The sequence below is a fragment of the Amblyomma maculatum genome, chromosome 7 (genome assembly GCF_055883805.1).
Source record: "Amblyomma maculatum isolate TAMU_Amacu chromosome 7, ASM5588380v1, whole genome shotgun sequence".
NCBI lineage: Eukaryota > Metazoa > Arthropoda > Arachnida > Ixodida > Ixodidae > Amblyomma > Amblyomma maculatum.
In genome coordinates, this window is record NC_139350.1 from 140,442,741 (window position 1) to 140,455,788 (window position 13,048).

Here is a 13,048-nt window from a genome sequence, read left to right on the forward strand (position 1 = left end):
GCTATATACAACTAGTATTAAACCATTTCTCAGCATGTAATTCGTGCTCGTGTAAAAATGGGGCGCCTACAATGAGCTGAAAAAAATACGGCGAGAGAGGAGAGAGCGAATGCCATCGCGCTGCCATGGCGACGGCGCGCCATCTGTTAAGCACGGCGGTGACTCAAGGCCAAGCGGCACGTGGCGCAATGGGCCACTGGCTACCGTGAAAAACAATTCTACCTAGCGTAGTATTGCTTTTGCAATAAAAAAATAACCAGGTGGTTCCATGGTAGACTTCGCATCCCACGCGGGTGTTCCGAGCTCGATTCCCGGCCGACACAGGTTTTTTCATTCCGCAACATGCATTCGGCAGCCAGTTTCATTGCAATTATTTCTCCTTCACAATGCACGCCTGATTTGAGACTTGATGCTGTGTGTCCTTAAGCGGAAAGTTGTTTATTATCGGCTTGTTTTGAAAGAAATGGGGTAGGGTTGTGAGGATTTATTGCATTTGTTTTGCTTTTTGAATGGTTGTGACGGCTACTTGCATATATACAGAGGGAAGGAAAGTACTGAGTATTACATGGAAAATTAATTTTGATGGCGGCTGCAAAGGGCATGCTTAGCATTGTGCTTTTGCGATTGTTCTGCTTGCTTTGAGTGCTGCTGCCATGTATGAGTGTGAGTGACGATTAGTATGTTTCCACTTGAGTAGGCGTCCAAGTGCTCTATGCTGTGAGGAATAAGTAGGTGTGCACGCAAGCCACTTAACGTGCAGTGTGTTTGCAAGCATCACCTTGAGAGGAGAAAGGACAACATACAGACACGAAGCATAGAGTAGGGTGCTAAATTGCAACTGATTTATTCGCAACAAAGCGGGCAAACTATATAAAAGGAAGTAAAACATCATCATGATAATGACACGTGCTAAGGTAGGAATTACTAGGAGGAAGGCTTTCGTGATTGAGTTCGTCTTTTTACATTTCAAGAAAAGCAATCTTGTTATTATAAATTGTCACTGATGGTGTACTAGGACAATCTTTATGATGTGTGATAAGCCTCAACCATCTCCCGTGGAACTTTGTAAGAGCTACATTCTACACAAGTCGCTGGTGTCTTATAGCCTAGCATCACGCACTGGCTTTTTTTTTGCCTTTTTTACCATTATTTACTTTTATGCATTGAATAATATGCGCAGCAAGGCAATAACCAATTATGGTCCGTGGGGACAAATTATTCTCCCCTAGGTGCTCATTAATAAATCTGCCCAATTTCCCAATGTTCACTACAATAGCTAGAACTTTGGCGACACTATCAAACGTCGGAACTGTTTTGTAAAGTGACAAAAGGTGTATTTCACAGAATCCTGTTGAACTCTGGGGAGGTATACAATCGACAATCTGAGCGCCCAGTGAACATAATTTGACCGTACAAACTGGCATTGATTCACACCGATAGGGTCCCATTATTCTAAATCTCCCTATAATAGGGGGACCCTATTGATTATGGGACTAGGGTAATAGCAGGGCTCCAGTGCGCATGTCCACATTGATTACTGCACCCTTCGCCTATTCATCTCAGCACTGCCTGTGCGTATTGTCAGCCGATATAACCATATACCCCTAACCGGTTACGCACCCCTATACCAAATCTTCATATTGAGGCACCCTAGACTGCGCTGTCTTCTGGGCGCACATGGTGAGAGGTGATCGAGGATGCTAACACACTTGCCCTCTGACTCTGCATTGCTCCTTCCTTTTTATAGCTCATCTCGATCCTCCCACATTAAAAACCCTGCGAATAGTACCTCCGACAACCCCCTCCTGGTTTGCACATTAGTGTTGGCACCAGTTGAACTACTACTACAACCACCACGTAGAATCTCGTCGTAGGGGGAATCAAGCTAGAAGGGCGGCCAGAATGGTTTTCAAGAAGAACCTCTTCCCTACCGCCTCTTTAAACATGTTTAGTGTAGAGCTTTTGCCGCCGCATTCTTCGGTGCTCTATTCGGGAAGCTGCCTTTCAACTTTGAAGAGGGCATATTTCTTTTCTGACGACACTGATTTTCGACTCAGATTTTCGTAGCTAGTCCATATATCAGAGCTCAATGGGCTTCTTATATGTCTTGTGCACTGCGCATCATTACGGGCAGCAAACTCATGTTTTGGGTGCAAAAGAAAAGCAGGAATAAGGATTGAAGGGAAAGAATGCTCGAAGCATTTATTATTTTTCTTCCGACGCGCTCGGGGGGGGGGGGGGGGGGGGGGGAGGGATTTGGAACCTAGGGGCATGGCCGCTGTGCTGGGCGCTTCGCCCTTTGCCGCGGAGGCTCCTTGCCACTGGGGTGTGTCTGCTGTAATGCCGTCATTGCACCCGTCAAGGCTTGGTGGCGGATGATGGCTGCTTGCGACGCGCTTGGAATCTCGTGCACGTTAATTAAATCCTGTAATCGAAATATTCGAGCCCTCCAGTTCGGAACTTTTCATAACCAATTTTCCTCCACTCTCTCGTCAAAGCTTGCAAAGCAAAAAATTAAAATTAGCCTAAACTTAAGGCAAGAATTCATAAAGCCTTCAAATCGAGTTTGGAAATGTTTTTTTTTTCACTTTTCTGCGCTGAAAAACAAATTATTTTTTCAAAACATTTTTCCTTTGCAGGCTTTCGCATCTCTACTTGTGACTTTGCAGTGCCCGCCGCTGACTAATAAGTGGAGCAGAATATGCCTATATCCAAGAAGCTATATGGTCCTCTAGGTAGAGCAGTCATCACCTTGTGGCACAGCAGCGAACCCTACTCGGAGTGGATGCACGTTCGCATTGTGTGCCACCCAACAGTGATTTGCATGTGCGCGTATGGTGTGCACAAGCGTTTTTCTTGTTTGTTTCGCCTTTCCGGTGTGCTTTTGCTTACCTATCTGCCTCTACAAAACGAACGTGAACAGGCTATTATCACATGCTTCATGATGGAAAAAAAATGTTTGTCCTATCGAGCATGTCATGCTGGAAAGGACATCCTCAGTCGTAGTCTGAAGCTTCAGATTATTCGACGTGTGCCATCTCAAGCGAAGTGATGCTGTCATTAGGTGCATTTTATAGCAAAACAGGTCGCCTTTGTCAATAGAACTATAAATGCAAATGCATAAAAATCGTTTATTCCCGTTTCTGTATAGAATGGCACAGCTACTAAAGCATGCTACTGCAGACTGCTGCATAGCAGAATGCAGTTTGAACAGGCCACTCTGTGCCTTCTCTACGCATGATAGAGTTGTTTGAGTATCTTCTTTTTTAAGGCGAAAATCTTTCTAGACTCGTGGAACAAAATCCAGTGCGTGAGTTGTGCGCAAGATCTGTCATATTCCGCGAGATTCCACGAGGTTAGTCTAGCGCTCCTGCCATCTGTAATGCCACATTTGAATGCCTGCCAAGGAATGCCACGCGACAGCGGCGATGGTGTACCATCGAAAGTTACACTTGCCATAGAAACTGTCACAGCTACTGCGCCTTTTGTTTCCTGTAAACCAAATATAATTTTATGTAACGCCGATAAGAGGCAAAAAGCAAATGATAGGAGAAGTGTAGGCTTTCGCCATTCTCTTACGATACATCTAAGAGAACATCATTTTTTTTGCTTTTTGGTGTTCCAGAGATAGGGCGCTCGAGTGCAGAGTTAGAAAGCGGGGGTTCAATCGCAGCCATTTTGCAAGGTGCTCCTCTGCTGTGGGTTTTGACTGCATGTTAAAGAACCCTAGGTGGTCAACGACACTGAAGCGCGCCGCTTTTAATCTGATATAGCTTGTGAAATTGATCTGTCAAGGACATGAAAGAGAAAGGCCTAGTGTCAGCCTGAAAAGCATGTCGCAGTAAAATAGTGTAGTCAAGGGTTCCACAGAATCCTGTTGCCAAGTGGTAAAAAACGCTTTAAAACATGACGTTTCGGGATCCCTATGGGTTCCTTGATCACAACGAAACAATGTGAAATGGGCCGCCTCTTATAAGCATGTGAGGGTAGTTTGTGATAGGGATGTTCAAATCGACGATATATGTACTTCTCATTGTATGTCGCTAACTGTGAGTGTAGGTCTCCACCCAGAAGTGAGATAGATAATGCGCTTTCCCTTTCCCCAAAAGCCAAACCAACTAGAGATGTTTAACGGTTTGCCAAACACTCCATCTCTCAATGTTGACTCCTTCTAAGGATGCATAATGGCGAAACCTTGCCCAGCCCCTGCCACTGCGACTGGGCATTAGGCTACCCCTAAGAGGTTGTCTAGTTCTATAGATTTCTTGGGCAAGCTAGTGTACATCTACGCTAGCAAGTCTCCGAAACCCCGCCACGGTGGCTCAGTGGTACGGCGTTCGACTGCCGAACGCACAATGACGCGGGATAAAAGCCTTGCCAAAGCAGTCACTCTTTGATGGAGATGACAAAAAGACGCCCTTGTTCAGTGTCAGCCAGTGTTAAAAACACCTGGTCACCAAATTTCTGAAGCTATCCACTACAGTGTCCCTCAAGCCCTCAAACTTACCGCTCTACCACACAGTACCAAGTCTTTGTCTTACGACCGCCTTTTTATGGCTAAGCCCAAACAGCTATTTTGAAGTCATTCTCCAAGATCAGTGACATGAAATTTACCTTGAGCGTATTTAGGTACGTCTGCTTTGACACCTCAGACTACGAAGATTAAAACAATGCAATAGATGGAGCAATATCAATAAGGCATCTGAACAAATGTTTTCCAGCGTTATGGGCATGCTATAAGAGCTCGTAGATTATCACAAATACTTAAAAATGTGTGTTTAAAGGGGTAATGACAGGCCCCTGATCATGTCGGCTTTTTTTGGCTTCATTCAATGGTAGATGGGCCCCTGAAGCTAGACCGAAATAACTGAGTATTAAATGCGATATTTATAGTAAAATCATTCATTTAAATTGCAATCCCTAAGCTCTGCCCACCAGCGGCGACCACCATTTTGAAAGGCACCAAGTGACGTCATGCCAGCAGCACAGAGGCTGCGTCCTCTACTACAAATTTCGTTCCCCATTTGTACACTACGCGAGGTCGGTGCAGACGGTGCACTGTGGCGAGCTTTACAGCTGTCAATGGAGGAAGAAGCCTCATACGCTCGTATTATGTCGTCGCCTGACCAGTTTTTGGATTCCCAGGGTGATAATGAAGACCTTAGGTTCACGCCACTTTTTGAGTTCGACCCAAGCACGTTGGAATCAAGTGTCGACTTTGGCAATGCACGCGACGATGTCGGCAATGACCTAGACCTCGTGAGAGGTGCCGCGAAAGTTCCTCCACCATGGTGAGGATTACGGTTGTCGAATTGCCTCAGAGCACGATCCGAAGTTGAAAGCCGCTTGCTGCAAGCGATGTCATGCACGTCCATTTAAATGAGAAAGCCTCTAAATAGTAACACGAGTGTTGGGTTAGTTTTGCTAAAGTTCTCGATCTGTACGTTGTACCAGCCTGCCACCTTGCACAACTGTTAATTCGGGGAGTTTCGTGCGTGTCGTATGTAGTTTTCACTCAATGCTTGCATCAAACTGATTTGCACGTCCGTGCCTTTGCATGTCATGTTGGGCACGAACGTGAGCGCGAGCTGCGGCATTTGCGTTAGTTGTTACCGATGGAACTAATATCACGCTCAATTATTTTGGTACAGAGGAACCAACAATATGCATCGGTGGCTCCCGTTTGCAGAAAGCAAGTGACGGTTAAAAACGGTGGAGTCGCTAAATCAGCACGAAGCCCAAATGCTGCAGCTACAGGGCCGATAGCGTTATATGCGACTCATTAAACAGCACAAAATAAGCGTGCACCCGTATTACACAAATTTTTCTACTCGATTGCACATCAAGCATATATTTAATGTAATAACACTGCATTGTTCTTTGGACTGGTACCCATTTTTTTTTGCAGGTGTCATTGTGGTAACTGCCATTTCTTGGAAACGGTTACTGAAAATGTCTGCTGTCACAGCATCCCCAAAGTAAGAGGAAAGCTGGAGGGTAGGAACTGCACCACCAGCCATGCCACATTTCTAGCAGGACGCCTGAACATACATACATTAGAAATTGCATATCTGAGCATGATGCGATTCAACTGCTCATTAATCAATGCAGCCGACATCCACAGGTAAATCGTACAAATGGTGCACATATTCCCTATTAGAGATAAATAACCTGCATATACACATGTTTTCTGCCATTTCTTTTGTGCAAGAGGTACAGGAACACTGCGTAATACCAGTTTGCCATTTAGATATGGCACAAGCTAGGCAGGCACAACCGTAAACCCCTTCCCAGTTGTGTAGTGCTGACAATTCGTAATGCGTTCCCGCCAGCATTACATGGGATTCAGGTATGCTGAGTATTTAAAAAATTTAGTAAATTACAAAAAGAAGGGGATGGTGGTATGAATGTATTTAGAAAACATATAGCAGGTAGTGAGCATTGCATTGGTACAGCACAGGTGAAACCACAGTGCATATTTTCAGATATGGCGCATAAGCACAAAAGTCTAACAATTCACTAATAGCTAAATCTTCACATCTCAGATTCCAGCATATGCCAAGCCACTACGAGCATCAGTGGAAAGGTTATCATGCCAAAAGAGGCCACATTTTGATAAGTGAACAAGCCTGTGAAGAAAGCAATCTAAAATTCACACAGCCACAGCAATCAAGAATGAGCAGTTGCAACAACACCAGCATAACACATCTCTACAATACACACAGCCACAGCGACAAGAGTGAGAAATTATTGTTTGCGACAACACAACACATTGCAGAGCAGTGCTGTGCTCTGGCACTTAAAAAAAATGGTGGTTTTAGTTTTATTTATTTTTATACAATACTGCACGCTTTAAAAAAGCCTGAGCAGGATTGGGGTAACAGTAACACAGATGACCAATGCGACACAATGCCAAATGCAGGTTTTATACAAGCAATGAAGAAAACAAAAAGCATGAAAGAAAAAAATTGCAACACATAAGTGAAAACTTCATGGGTCAAACACACTTTCAATCACAGCAAGAGCATTATAAGATGTAAACACATGGGGTGGTAGATCATTCTACTTGGCTGTTGTACTGGGGAAGAAGAAATATTTGAAATTATTTGTGGCAGCAAACAATGGAGATAATCTGTGAGGGGGGTAATGTTTTGTGACTCTAGCTGCATATGCATACTGGATCTAATGAAACAGTTAAGCATTCTTTTTATATATAGCCCTTGCTCTAATTTTACCTTCAGAAGCACAAGGGAAGTTTTTTACCTTTCAAAGAACAACAAGGAAGCACAACAATCCAACAAATGACTAGCATTGAATGAGCCTGGAAAATGCTGGGTGTATGTATGAAAACAAAAACATGTAGACAACACTAAAATGAAAAGCAGTTTTCCAGAACATACAGGGTACAGTACAGGGCAGGCATGCAGGCAATACTTATCCTTATTTTATGGAAGAGGTAGGTAGGTTTTGTGTCCAGGAGCATGACATAAGGAAAATTTGCAATGTAAAAAAAAGTGTGGTTCATTCCAGAAGTAGCAATCATATGCATGAAAAAAAGGCTCAAAACTGCTTTCTTTTCATTCTACATGAAATGTCCATGTGGACAGTTGTCCTCTTCTATCTGAATATGTGGGATACCGGCAAATTAATGAGCAGATGCTGCTACCACAATGTATATGAACCGACCCACTTTCATGCGTCTCGTGAAAGTTGCGACTTCTTGCACTGCTCTGTTCAGTTAGTAGCTGATGACCTTGTGCCTGGCCTCCCCCGTAGAATCTGTGGCTGGGGTAGTGTGAGTGCAATATATAGTAGCCAGAACCATAGCATGCAGCCTTGTACAGTAGAGCAATGTGCCAAACTCTTTCTTTTCTGAGGTAAGCCAACTCTGCCAAAGTGAAAACATACAGCTAAAAGAGGCTGCGCCTTGAGCTTCAACAAGCATAAAGATGGAATGGGAGAAGCATGCTGTGTTACAGGCACTCAACTAGACAGTCTCATGGGCAGTCAATGGAAGGCAAGACCTGCCACAACAACCATAATATAGGATGAAGAAAAACAGCTTAATAAGCCAGTCCATTGGTTTATATCAAAGTGCATAGAGATGTGAGTAGGCCCATGATGAAGCATCACAATACCATGGGCTGTCTCCAACGAGCAAGGATACATGTCCTTCAGAGATGCCCTAGGTAGTATGGTCATTTTTACAGACAATGGTTATTGACTTGCTGGCTCAAAGAAGTAAGTGGATACCAGCATTGCAGATACATAGTCATTACGGAACTTTCACCTTGCTCGACTGGAAGCACTCAAGAGTAGAAAATATAACTAGAAGCCATCAGAGGTGAAAACTGAGAAGGTGAAGGAAATCTATACTGAGAATTATTTCCCGGGGGTACTCGCCTAAGACAACGAACCATGCTGAAAAACTGTTATCGCACATTTCAAGTAAGTCTTTCTGGGATGTTTAGATTAAATTATTCATCCATCCTGTTGCTTCTCAAAACAGACTATACCGGTGCCTGCATTTCTGTACCACTTCTTGAGTGCAGACTTAAGGGTAGCTCTTGCTCAGTGGCGGCGATGGGGATGCCATGGCATATGATGCAGGTCTCTCCACAGCATCTATGACAGTTCTAAGGAGACTGCTCACATATCCTGCAAAATCTGACAGGGTAAAATAACATAGCTGTTTCAAATGATAGAAAAGAGACAGGTCATTTTTTGTATTGTGGTGAGGACTGACAATGGAAATTAAGGCTACATGTCTGTGCCCTGCTTCATGTAGCCTGGAGCAGAATACAAATACTGAATCAGATGGGAATAAGCATCTGATTACAGTACCTCTTCATTCTCATAAGCTGTACCTATGACTGTAAAAACATGGTTCAGAACCTCACTTTAAAAAATTGGCTGTGGTTTAGCTTCAGTCAAACTGTGCGAAGTGATAGCTGAAGCATGATTGCAGATGGTAAAGCTATTCAGCAGATTTTTCTTTGGTTATTGCTATGAAGAGACTGGTGATCCATAAAGAAGTTTGTCTTGGTTTGAAATTAGCATACTCTGAGTCCATGGCACGGCTAAGGCCAAGGCATGCAGCATGCTTCTATATATACTCGAAATTAATGTCAGCAACCATGTGTCTTGCCACACAGTTGTTTATACGTTAAGCTACTTTACACGTCAATTGATCTTTGAGCTTGACCTTTGGTGGGAACATAGCTACCCAAAGTGGTTGCGGCTTAAGGTGATTTTGGCTTTGCCTCGTGTATTGAAGCTGTTGCTTTAAAAACAGTTTGAAATCCAATCTCATTTTTCTTTGAATCACGTTTTCAGAATAACACTAATTCCAGATGTTATCTCAGTTTGATTGTGCTGCTAATGATGTCAATCAAAACTCTTGAAAATGAGGCTTTCAGCACAAAATGCAAACATTAAAAAAAATTACCATCTGTTTATAAATATGCACCATGTCTCCAGCTATGGCATCAGATTTTACGAAACCTACCATAAGTTGGGTCCTCTTTCAATGGCAGGACCACAGGCTTCCACCTCAAGTCTTTGGGTGCTTCAGTTTCCTCTGTGGATTTCCTGCAGCTGTTCTGCACGAACCCCTCTGCCAATTTGCATTGAAATGTAGTACAGCAATGTACAATCTGCAAGAAGTACCGATTTAGCAACAGCAACAAGAACTGATCATACCAATGTGCTGCTGTTCACAGCCTGCATTTTTACATTACCTGGCAGCCATGATGCCATGAGAGAATGCTGGGCACTTAGGCACAAAATGAATAAGGCAGGCATGGAACGTCTTCACACTGTATGTTTGTGCCTTCCAAGACAGCTGTTTCATGTTCTTCAGGAGCCTAGGACAAGTGACAATTGCACCAACCTGGTCATGTGCATCCGTGCCCAAAATGATAACATAGCCGCACTGCATAATGACAGCCATCAGAAATGAAGTGCGACTGCACCAATACCTGATATCAACGCAGTGTGGTGGCACAAGGCCTGGAGGAGATGTAGGGACAATCACAGCACTTTGTCCCTTTATTCTACATAAGTCTTTTGCTGTCATGCTGCGTCACTTGATACCATGTCTGACCAACTCGCATACCAGTTCATACTGATCACTATCTGGTTGTTTAAATTCACATTTGCCCCGTCAAAACACTTCACATAACGTTGGTTGACGTAAAGCTGTTATTTTTGTGAGCACAATTGTCTAAACAATGGTACAAGCTATGCTGAACATCACACAAATCATTATGTAAATAGGGAATGGCAAGCACCAAAATATAGTACTATTTTCTTCATCAAAAGTTCTTTGCATTTCTTATGCAAACAATACATCGGCTACCAGATGCAAACATGCTGTACAAAGGCATCATAAGAATTGTGCAGTGAGGCAGCTAGATCATGTATTCTGCAAAAACCAGATTTAGAATACTCGGGCATCTACAAGTATGTATTGCTGGCATGTGCCGTTTCTGGCAATCTGATTTGGCTGGGTTTCATTTTTATGGGTTTTAATGTCCCTAAGTGACTAAGGCTATGAGAGACGCTGTAGTGGAGGACTGGAAATTTTGACCACCTTAATTAAGTTCTTTAACATGCACCGACACCTGACAGCACACGGGCATCATGCTTTTTGCCTCCACCAAAAGCAGTCATTGCATCAGGAATTCGATCCCACATCCTTGGGCACAGCAGTCGAGCGCCCTAACCACTGAACCACAACTGCAGGTCGTTTCGGGCAATCTAAGCATAGTGTTTAAATTGTCTAAAACGGCAGCTGCAGGGTTATCCATTTCTTTTTTTGCCGTAGGCTTGGGTACTCACACTTAGGAAAAAGGGTTGAGTGGCCCTCATGAATATCTGAGATGTGCTGCAGTATAGATAACCACTTTGCTACTATCAGTTCTCTATTTTCGTGGCTACTCTCCGAACAGTAGTACAGATGGGACACAATTAATTTTACCCATTGTTCTATCACCTTGCAGTTCTTGCACTTTGCAGCAGCCAAAAGATTCTTCTTGATGCCTGCATATTTACAAAAATGATATTTCATTATTCACTCTATCATTACAAAGTAAAATCACTGCACAAGAAAGTGCTAAATTTATCATTTAAATTTCCAGGGATACTGTAATGCCACAGCATTTCCAAAACTAGCTCGTATGATATATTTATAACATTGACTTCGACCAGCGTAGGCTCGACTCGGACAAACCCCCTTTTTACTTGCCAAAATGCATGGCACTGTCAGCTCTGTGTCTCGTGAAGTCCTCCTGCATGAGGTCAGACTTCATTTGCCGTGACATTCAAAACGTGCATTGTGGCACATGTTACTACTGTCTTTCTCAACAGTAGCAGCAAGCATATTGATAGGAGCATGTGAACATGACCATATAAATCAAACAATGCGGACAGCAGCCTTTTATATAACTCACAGCTTGAGCCAGCCATAATCAGAGTATTTTTGCAGCTCATCACGAATATATGGGAACTCCCTCCAATTTTGTTTTCTCGAATTCTTATATTGTTCAGACATGCATTACCAATGACGTCGCTAGGGTCACTCGCACCCGGTGTGGAGGCGCAGTGCGGGACCCCCCCCCCCATCTCCCCACGTTTTAAGCACCGAATTGCAACTTCCTTTTGCCTCCTCTGTCCTCAAGTTTGCTTTGAAGTCAAGTTTGTTCTGCACCCAACGCAGTGCAAGTGAAGTGGCATTTTTTTAACACTTAGATGAAGTGATCGTGCCCCACGACTGACAATTTAGCGAAACATCAAATCAAAAGCACATATTTCCAAAAAAGGCAGAAACACTAGCACCTATAAGTTGTGAGGAAATTCACTGAGGAAGCAGCTTAAGACACGTGATTGCCCAGTAGGAGACCATAAGAACAAAGGGGCCTCATGAGCTACGCAATGAAGGCACCTCTGAAATGCTGCAACCGGAAGTCTTCATCGTTCTGCAGCTAATGGTCTTGGGGTGTTCGGCTGCATTATTAGTACCAAGAGGGCGGTAGTTGTAAGTGAGGTCGCATAATGGAAGTTCACAGAAAAACACACTTTCAACACACTCTGTAGCCAAACCCTTTCCTCAAAACGTTCAATGCCATGAGTTGTACTTAGGTCCCAAGCAGAGCCTTTCACGTCCAACGTGCATAAATGAAAGCTTTTTACTTTCTCTACATCTAACTGTTCCCCTCGTTTCCTCCAAAAAGTGCAAGTTGACTCCCGCATCCAAACTGCAGTCTCTAATGCACATTGATGCCCAACTGAAAATATTAAGTGCGAAATGGCCTTTTGAAGCTGAGAGATGGTGGGTGTCTCCAGGCTCATTTTGTTTAATGCTTTCAGTTGCATTTTTCATTTTAACAATCACTTTGCCTTTTTCAGAGAAAATAAGTAAGAACCGCATAATGCATTACGTGAGCACCCTTGGGTACATTCACTTGCGATTCCCCCTTTTAAAGCACCTGGCCTTGCTAAAGGTGCCCTCCTTCCCTTCTCATTTTTTTCTCTTCTAGTCAGCACATAGTGATCAGACTTGCCATTCCAATGAGCAACAGGCATTCCGTGCCTTTCGACATTCTGAAAATGTGAGGTGGATGTGTGACTGGTCCAAGGAGTGAGAAAGGCACAGGAGATAAATGAACAAGACAAAAGGCTGCCAGAGAGATACTGCCAGCAGTCCTTTCTAGGGAAAGGAGTGAACTGCACATGCAACTGCCGAAAGGTGTTGTCTAACACACGCCTGCACAGGGGTTTCCAATGGGTATCGAGTTAATGCTGGTGCTTGTACACGCACGCACACAGGCCTGGTCCAATGTTAAAATGGCGTGGAGTCTATGGCATAAACTAAGGCATGTGTTTTCAAGCACTCCTCGCAACATAATAATTTGTTCTACGAGAAGATCACACTAGTCAGTCAGTGTCTCAGCAGCACCAATATGTGCCTTTTCATCTCTTTACACAATAATTCATTTTGCACCACCCCCTTCCACCCTCTCACTGCACAGCTGCATCACCCGCACAA

The 13,048-nt window shown here is 43.6% G+C and overlaps 1 long non-coding RNA gene across 1 annotated transcript; it reads right to left on the reverse strand.

The window, feature by feature from the left end:
* Positions 1 to 6,408: 6,408 nt before the first annotated feature.
* LOC146184878 (uncharacterized) lies at positions 6,409 to 9,901 on the reverse strand. Its single transcript, XR_014708606.1, has 3 exons — positions 9,741 to 9,901; positions 9,509 to 9,656; positions 6,409 to 8,667 (listed from the first exon to the last, which is right to left on the reverse strand). It is a non-coding gene; the product is annotated as an uncharacterized LOC146184878 (long non-coding RNA).
* Positions 9,902 to 13,048: the final 3,147 nt, after the last annotated feature.